The sequence below is a fragment of the Bombus affinis genome, unplaced genomic scaffold (assembly GCF_024516045.1).
Source record: "Bombus affinis isolate iyBomAffi1 unplaced genomic scaffold, iyBomAffi1.2 ctg00001002.1, whole genome shotgun sequence".
In the NCBI taxonomy this organism is placed as follows: domain Eukaryota; kingdom Metazoa; phylum Arthropoda; class Insecta; order Hymenoptera; family Apidae; genus Bombus; species Bombus affinis.
The window spans coordinates 22501-29739 of NW_026109492.1; the positions used below are offsets into that span (position 1 = coordinate 22501).

The window sequence follows — 7239 nt, forward strand, 5'->3', positions numbered from 1 at the left end:
ACAAATTCCAGCGGTTCCTTGTTTTCTGCCGGCACAGAGATCGAAACGGCAAAGTTTCTTTGCTCTGTACCGACGACGACGAAAACGCACGGGAACGCACGCAAGTGGAAAAGCGAGCGAGACGTACACTGTGGTGTGTTCGGGGACTGGACGACCGTCGACGTTAGGATGCGCGGTCCAGCGATAGACGCCGAAAAGGCATGGGATGACCAACACTCTCTGTTTTTCGAGTACTTGTAGCGCCGAATTGCCTTAAAAAAAAATCACACGCGCGCACGACTATCACGTCGTACGCGCGTGTATACCTCGTCTTTAATTAAATCAAAGTTTCACTCCAGCCTCGCCAAAGGGGATCGTCTTCTTCCTCGTCTACGATCTCTTCTCCTGTACGTGTCCAGAGATTCTCTCTGGCATGACGACGACGACCATCCAACGACTTTGTAACGGACTCTCGTGCGCATCTTCGTCAGGTACGGAAACGTTGCGCAACACCTCGAGCTTGGTAAAACACCCGTAGCCGATCATAGACACGCGCTAGTTCGCACACGATTTCTACGATTTCCGACGAACGTGGCTTTGGGCCAGGGCCGGCGGGCAGAGAGATACGCGAACGACGGGGAAAATTCGTCCCGATACAAGTAACGCGTACTCTCCGATCTCCGCGCAACGCCTGGGGATCATCTCCCTAAGTCATCAGCGCTCGAAGAAATCACGTGTGCGTTCCCGGATCTACGGCTCTCTTTCGGGGATAAATTACAAGCACAGAGTATGTTAAACGCAACGACGACCCATCGATGCGACGGTCCTCGTCGTTGTCAGTCGCTCGCGCAGAGTATATCTCTACGCACGAAGAGACGGAGTGGGCATTAGATCCCTGGGGCTATTCGAGTAAAACGTCTTAAGAAAAGACGGTTGTACGGCAAAATTCCGCACCGTTACCAAGTTTACTTTTATCTGAGGCTGTTCTCCTTCTCTCCTCTCTCGACCGAGTTCCCATATTTGCTTTCTCTCAGTCTCGCCAAAATAATATTCATTTAAGACGACGTCGGGGGCGCGGACATCGTGCTCATCGAAAACCTGCAAACGTATGCAAATCTGCTGATATGAAAAAAAAATCGGTCACGAGGACAACACTACGTATATATATATATATATATATATATATATAATATATTCGATAACCGACACGAAGCGGTGCATAAGCGGGCGGTCGTACGAAAGGACGACTCACGACGCCGCTAGCACTCACGCAGGTCCGTGACGGTTCTCTCCGCTCTTATTCGTATCCTTCTTCGTGCGCTTCCTCCGACTCTGAAACGTTCTACGTATCGTAAGAACGACGGCGGGTTGTCGAAGGCACCAAGGGACAGAGAGAGACAGAGGTAGAGTTTCGTAGTGTCTCCCGTGAACACGATAGTTTATATATCGAGCATGCGTACGAATTGCACGGTCTCGACACGACCGCGACGAACGCCGACGAGCGTCCAACAATCGCTCGTACGTCGCGTACGTTCTCTCGCGTCCGCTCTTGTTCGTATCCTTCTTCGTGCGCTTCCTCCGACTCTGAAACGTTCTACGTATCGTAAGAACGACGGCGGGTTGTCGAAGGCACCAAGGGACAGAGAGAGACAGATAGAGAGGAACGACACGCAACGCAAGCAGTCTTAGGTTTACGTGAGCAACCCTCAGCCAGGCGTGGTCCAGGAATTGTATCCGTGGACCGCAATGTGCGTTCGAAATGTCGATGTTCATGTGTCCTGCAGTTCACACGTTGACGCGCAATTAGCTGCGTTCTTCATCGACCCACGAGCCAAGTGATCCACCGTTCAGGGTAATCTTTTCATATATTTTTTAAAACTCTTGTACTCCATGTACTCTTAATACTCGGTTCGAGCGAAGCCGAGATCCGACACGACCGACCAACGGGAATCGGACGCGCAGAAGTCGCCGGAAGATCGACGACACGAAAACGTTCGAAAATGAAATCCGACGAACGCGCGAAGATACGCGCGTCCGCCGGCCGGGCGAAAAGTACATTATGATATATAACAACCATCGAGATCGAAGCTCCGTTCGTCAGGAAACGACGGGGATATAACACCCGATTCTGAATCCTCTGTGCAGCACACGATCTCGCGAAGAAATACGCACGGTGGCTAGCCCATATATATATATATGTGTGTGTGTATATATAATACGATATGCATTCCTCTCGTCCAATTATTCAAGAAAAAGAGCGTGCGCCTCCATCGTTCGGGTGATGTAAAGATTCGATGGGACTCGCGCGACCCTCGGCCTCGAGCGGTCTTTCCTCCCAATATCCAGAAGCCGAGCTTTGAAAAAACTCTAGCGACGGCACGGGTGTCCGACTCACGACATCGAGGCTTCGAAGTCGGCGATCTCCTCCGAACGGATGGCGATCGCGACGACTCAAAGCGTGAAAAATCGACGAAAGAGAACACATCTCCGTTCAGGTGATTGTTTTTTTTAAAAAATAAAAAAATTCGATGGGACTCGCATCCATCTACCTCGCGCGGTCTTTCTTCCCAATATCCAGAAGCCGAGCTTTGAAAAAACTTCAGCGACGGCACGGGTGTCCGACTCACGACAACGAGGATAGACAGCCTGCGGTCCCCTCTGAACGGGTTATATGCGACGAACTAGACGAAACTTTAGTCGTTCAGGTGGTATAAAAAAAAAAAATTCGATGGGACGCACGCGCAGCCGTCGTCCTCGAGCGGTCTTTCTTCCCAATATCCAGAAGCCGAGCTTTGAAAAAACTCTAGCGACGGCACGGGTGTCCGACTCACGACATCGAGGGTAGACAGCCTGCGGTCCCCTCTGAACCAACTTCGGCTAGACTAGTTACGAATCGTTGCTACGCATCGTCATCATAGTCATCGTCATCATCATCATTATCATAGCGGGCCAACATCCACGCAATGCGTTTTCGTTCTAGGTTACCCGATCCACGAGTATGTTACAAGTGGTTTCGTTATTTCGAACAAAACGACATACGAAGAACACACGCCCTATGGGTAGGAAGCACGTTTCGAGAACGACCGAGAGCGGTGAAAGAGACGAAAGGTCGACGCGCATAAGGTATCCATGGATCTTCGAAGAGAACCTTCGAAGATATGTCGGTATCCTTTCTACATGCGCGACTCGCTACTCGTACTTTCGCTCTCGTCGACTCGTTTTAGTCGCTTCGTTCGATCCCAAAGAGGAGTCTTCGATGTCCCGTTGCTAGGAGGAGAGCAAACGCAACACAGACCACGAAACATAGAAGAGAATAGGCGAGCATGATCTCTCCGACACGAGGCACTTTAGAGATTTTGTTATTCGTTTGTACGGTCTCCACGACGCAAAAAAAAAAATACGAGATCGTGGCGGCGGGTCTTTCTGTATACGGCCTCACGCAAGCGCCTCGATCTCATTTCTCTTTACGGGTGGTTTCCATTCGTAATTTTTCGTTCGATATTCGTGTCAAAGTTTAATTTTCGAAAGCTCAAGTTCCCATTTATAGTTTTATTATAAAATCATAATATTCGCAGACGGCGGGTCTTTCTGTGTACGACCTCACGCAGGCGCCTCGAATTCGTTTATGTATGTATATATATATATATATATATATATATGTATCTCTTCATCCCGATGATCGAGAGAGAGTGCCACCTTCTCTTCATATAGTTTCGTAGCTGGAGGGTCGTCTCCTCCTTATGTCTTTTCATCATTTTGCCAACGGAGTAAGCCACGCTCCGGGCGAATTTAACTGTTCTTTGTTAAAGTATATAGCTTGTTGATACGTCGTATATACTTTGGTTCGTCGATATAGGAGGAGTACGGCTCCTTACCGACTTATACAGTTTCGTATTTTTCAAGTGTTCAAGTCAAATTCTTTAAGTTTTTGTGTTATATCGTTAATGATCCTTCCGCAGGTTCACCTACGGAAACCTTGTTACGACTTTTACTTCCTCTAAATGATCAAGTTTGGTCATCTTCCCGGTAACATCGGCAATGCTTATCACATTGGCCGCGCACCAGTCCGAAGACCTCACTAAATCATTCAATCGGTAGTAGCGACGGGCGGTGTGTACAAAGGGCAGGGACGTAATCAACGCGAGCTTATGACTCGCGCTTACTGGGAATTCCTCGTTCATGGGGAATAATTGCAAGCCCCAATCCCTAGCACGAAGGAGGTTCAGCGGGTTACCCGGGCCTTTCGGCCAGGGAAAACACGCTGATTCCTTCAGTGTAGCGCGCGTGCGGCCCAGAACATCTAAGGGCATCACAGACCTGTTATTGCTCAATCTCGTGCGGCTAGAAGCCGCCTGTTCCTCTAAGAAGATTTGTTTGTACGTTGGTAGTAAAAACCCACCGACCGAAGCCGGGGGCCTTCGAGATACCATAAGTTACGTCTATTTAGCAGGCTAGAGTCTCGTTCGTTATCGGAATTAACCAGACAAATCGCTCCACCAACTAAGAACGGCCATGCACCACCACCCACCGAATCAAGAAAGAGCTATCAATCTGTCAATCCTTCCGGTGTCCGGGCCTGGTGAGGTTTCCCGTGTTGAGTCAAATTAAGCCGCAGGCTCCACTCCTGGTGGTGCCCTTCCGTCAATTCCTTTAAGTTTCAGCTTTGCAACCATACTTCCCCCGGAACCCAAAAGCTTTGGTTTCCCGGAAGCTGCCCGCCGAGTCATCGGAGGAACTTCGGCGGATCGCTGGCTGGCATCGTTTATGGTTAGAACTAGGGCGGTATCTGATCGCCTTCGAACCTCTAACTTTCGTTCTTGATTAATGAAAACATTTTTGGCAAATGCTTTCGCTTCTGTCCGTCTTGCGACGATCCAAGAATTTCACCTCTAACGTCGCAATACGAATGCCCCCATCTGTCCCTATTAATCATTACCTCGGGGCTCCGAAAACCAACAAAATAGAACCGAGGTCCTATTCCATTATTCCATGCACACAGTATTCAGGCGAAGGTAGCCTGCTTTAAGCACTCTAATTTGTTCAAAGTAAACGTATCGGCCCACCTCGACACTCAGTGAAGAGCACCGCGATGGGATATTAGTTGGACCGCCCGCGAGGAGCTAAGCCCACCGATAGGACGTACCACATAATGCCAGTTAAACACCGCGAGCGGTGAACCGACACTGTGACACACAGATTCAACTACGAGCTTTTTAACCGCAACAACTTTAATATACGCTATTGGAGCTGGAATTACCGCGGCTGCTGGCACCAGACTTGCCCTCCAATTGGTCCTCGTTAAAGGATTTAAAGTGTACTCATTCCGATTACGGGGCCTCGGATGAGTCCCGTATCGTTATTTTTCGTCACTACCTCCCCGTGCCGGGAGTGGGTAATTTGCGCGCCTGCTGCCTTCCTTGGATGTGGTAGCTGTTTCTCAGGCTCCCTCTCCGGAATCGAACCCTGATTCCCCGTTACCCGTTACAACCATGGTAGGCGCAGAACCTACCATCGACAGTTGATAAGGCAGACATTTGAAAGATGCGTCGCCGGTGCTAGATGACCATGCGATCAGCACAAAGTTATTCAGAGTCACCAAAACAAACGATGGACGGACAGACGAGCCATCCGCCACCGATTGGTTTTGATCTAATAAAAGCATTCCTACCATCTCTGGTCGGAATCTGTTTGCATGTATTAGCTCTAGAATTACCACAGTTATCCAAGTAAATGTAGGTATGATCTAAGAAACCATAACTGATTTAATGAGCCATTCGCGGTTTCACCTTAATGCGGCATGTACTGAGACATGCATGGCTTAATCTTTGAGACAAGCATATGACTACTGGCAGGATCAACCAGGGATCTTATAATATATTCCCAAAAACCAGCATTTTCGTTTAAAAGTTCTCTCTGTGTCGTAGGTGGGACGTAAGCACCGTACGACGAGACTTTTCATTTTATATATATATGTAATATGACTTAGAGAGCAACGTTCCATGGTTCAGTAACAACGTCACTCAGCCACTTTAATTCTCCTCCTCTCTCACCATCATATATCGATACAAAGATTCATACTTCACAGAATTATTTCTGTTTGTAACTTTTCTCCTCCAACTTCTCTCGTAGAATATAACTTAGCGGTAAAGCACGTATACGCATGCTGGACATACCGTAAGAATATTCTTTTATAAGCTTCAACACCTCTGTAGAGACGCGTTACCAGAAGATAACGCACTCTACAGAACGCCAAAAGGACCATCGTGCAGCTACAAATAGCTTACAACCGATGGTCTCTGCAAGAATGGCTACTCCGTAAGTACAAGCACACACGCATCCAACTTTTGTCAAATACGTGCACACAGGTCACCAGCTTCCCGACTAAGGGGAAGCTTGCCACGTTAACGGTCATTACGTCCTAGACTTCGACCCGCGGCGCAGCAGTGTAGAGAAAAAACCAGTACGAGAACGGAGGAACAGTCGAGAAATAGCGTAAAATACACTAAGACTCGAGGAGCGGTGACTGAATTCTCAACCGAGGCCGTAGAATAGCCACGCGCCCAGCGCTGTTCCGACCGAACCGTCCGGCTCGACGCTTCTCTTATAGATACCAAGGGGCCGGCCGGAAGGCCGGCGCCGGTCGGGCTAGCGGCCGCGCGCTTATGGTGCAAAACCTCCGTAGCAACGTACCGTTCGGAAGGGACGCTGGAACTTAGTCGCTCGCACGTTCAATAACTACTATATAAAGGCGATATCCAACCATCGAAATATTTTACCACAAGCATTATTAACATATTATAAATGCATTTTTACCAAAAAATTAATTTTTTTTTTCACCGAAAAATTGCATCAGTAAACATACAGTTTTATCGACTATGGACGAAAAATAACTTTATAATCGATTAAAACACGTTAAAATAACACGAAATATGTAAAAAGATATATACCTTGTAACATTAATTAACGAAAAAATTGCAAAAATATCCCAGTCGTATCAGTCCGACGGAAGCTAATTTTTCAAAAAATTCGACAAAAATGTTTAATCCGATTGTATTTAATAGAGATATAACGATCCCTGTCAAAAAAATTATACCTTATAACGCTTTTTAACGAAATAACTCGAAATAACCATTTCGGACTTTTCGCACCGGCCGAACTTCTTCAAAGTCCCAACGTCCCGTCGCATAGTTCCGTTTCTAGAAAACGTTCCAGCGACCAAATAAACGCTTAATCCCGACGTAAAACGTCGAGATACGTCCA

General features: G+C 47.7%; 2 non-coding genes across 2 annotated transcripts; both read right to left on the minus strand.

The window, feature by feature from the left end:
• Positions 1–1679: 1679 nt before the first annotated feature.
• Positions 1680–1834, minus strand: LOC126928485 (5.8S ribosomal RNA). The gene has a single exon (XR_007716708.1). It is a non-coding gene; the product is annotated as a 5.8S ribosomal RNA (ribosomal RNA).
• Positions 1835–3921: 2087 nt separating this feature from the next.
• On the minus strand, positions 3922–5844 carry LOC126928486 (small subunit ribosomal RNA). The gene has a single exon (XR_007716709.1). It is a non-coding gene; the product is annotated as a small subunit ribosomal RNA (ribosomal RNA).
• Between the last annotated feature and the right edge of the window lie 1395 nt (positions 5845–7239).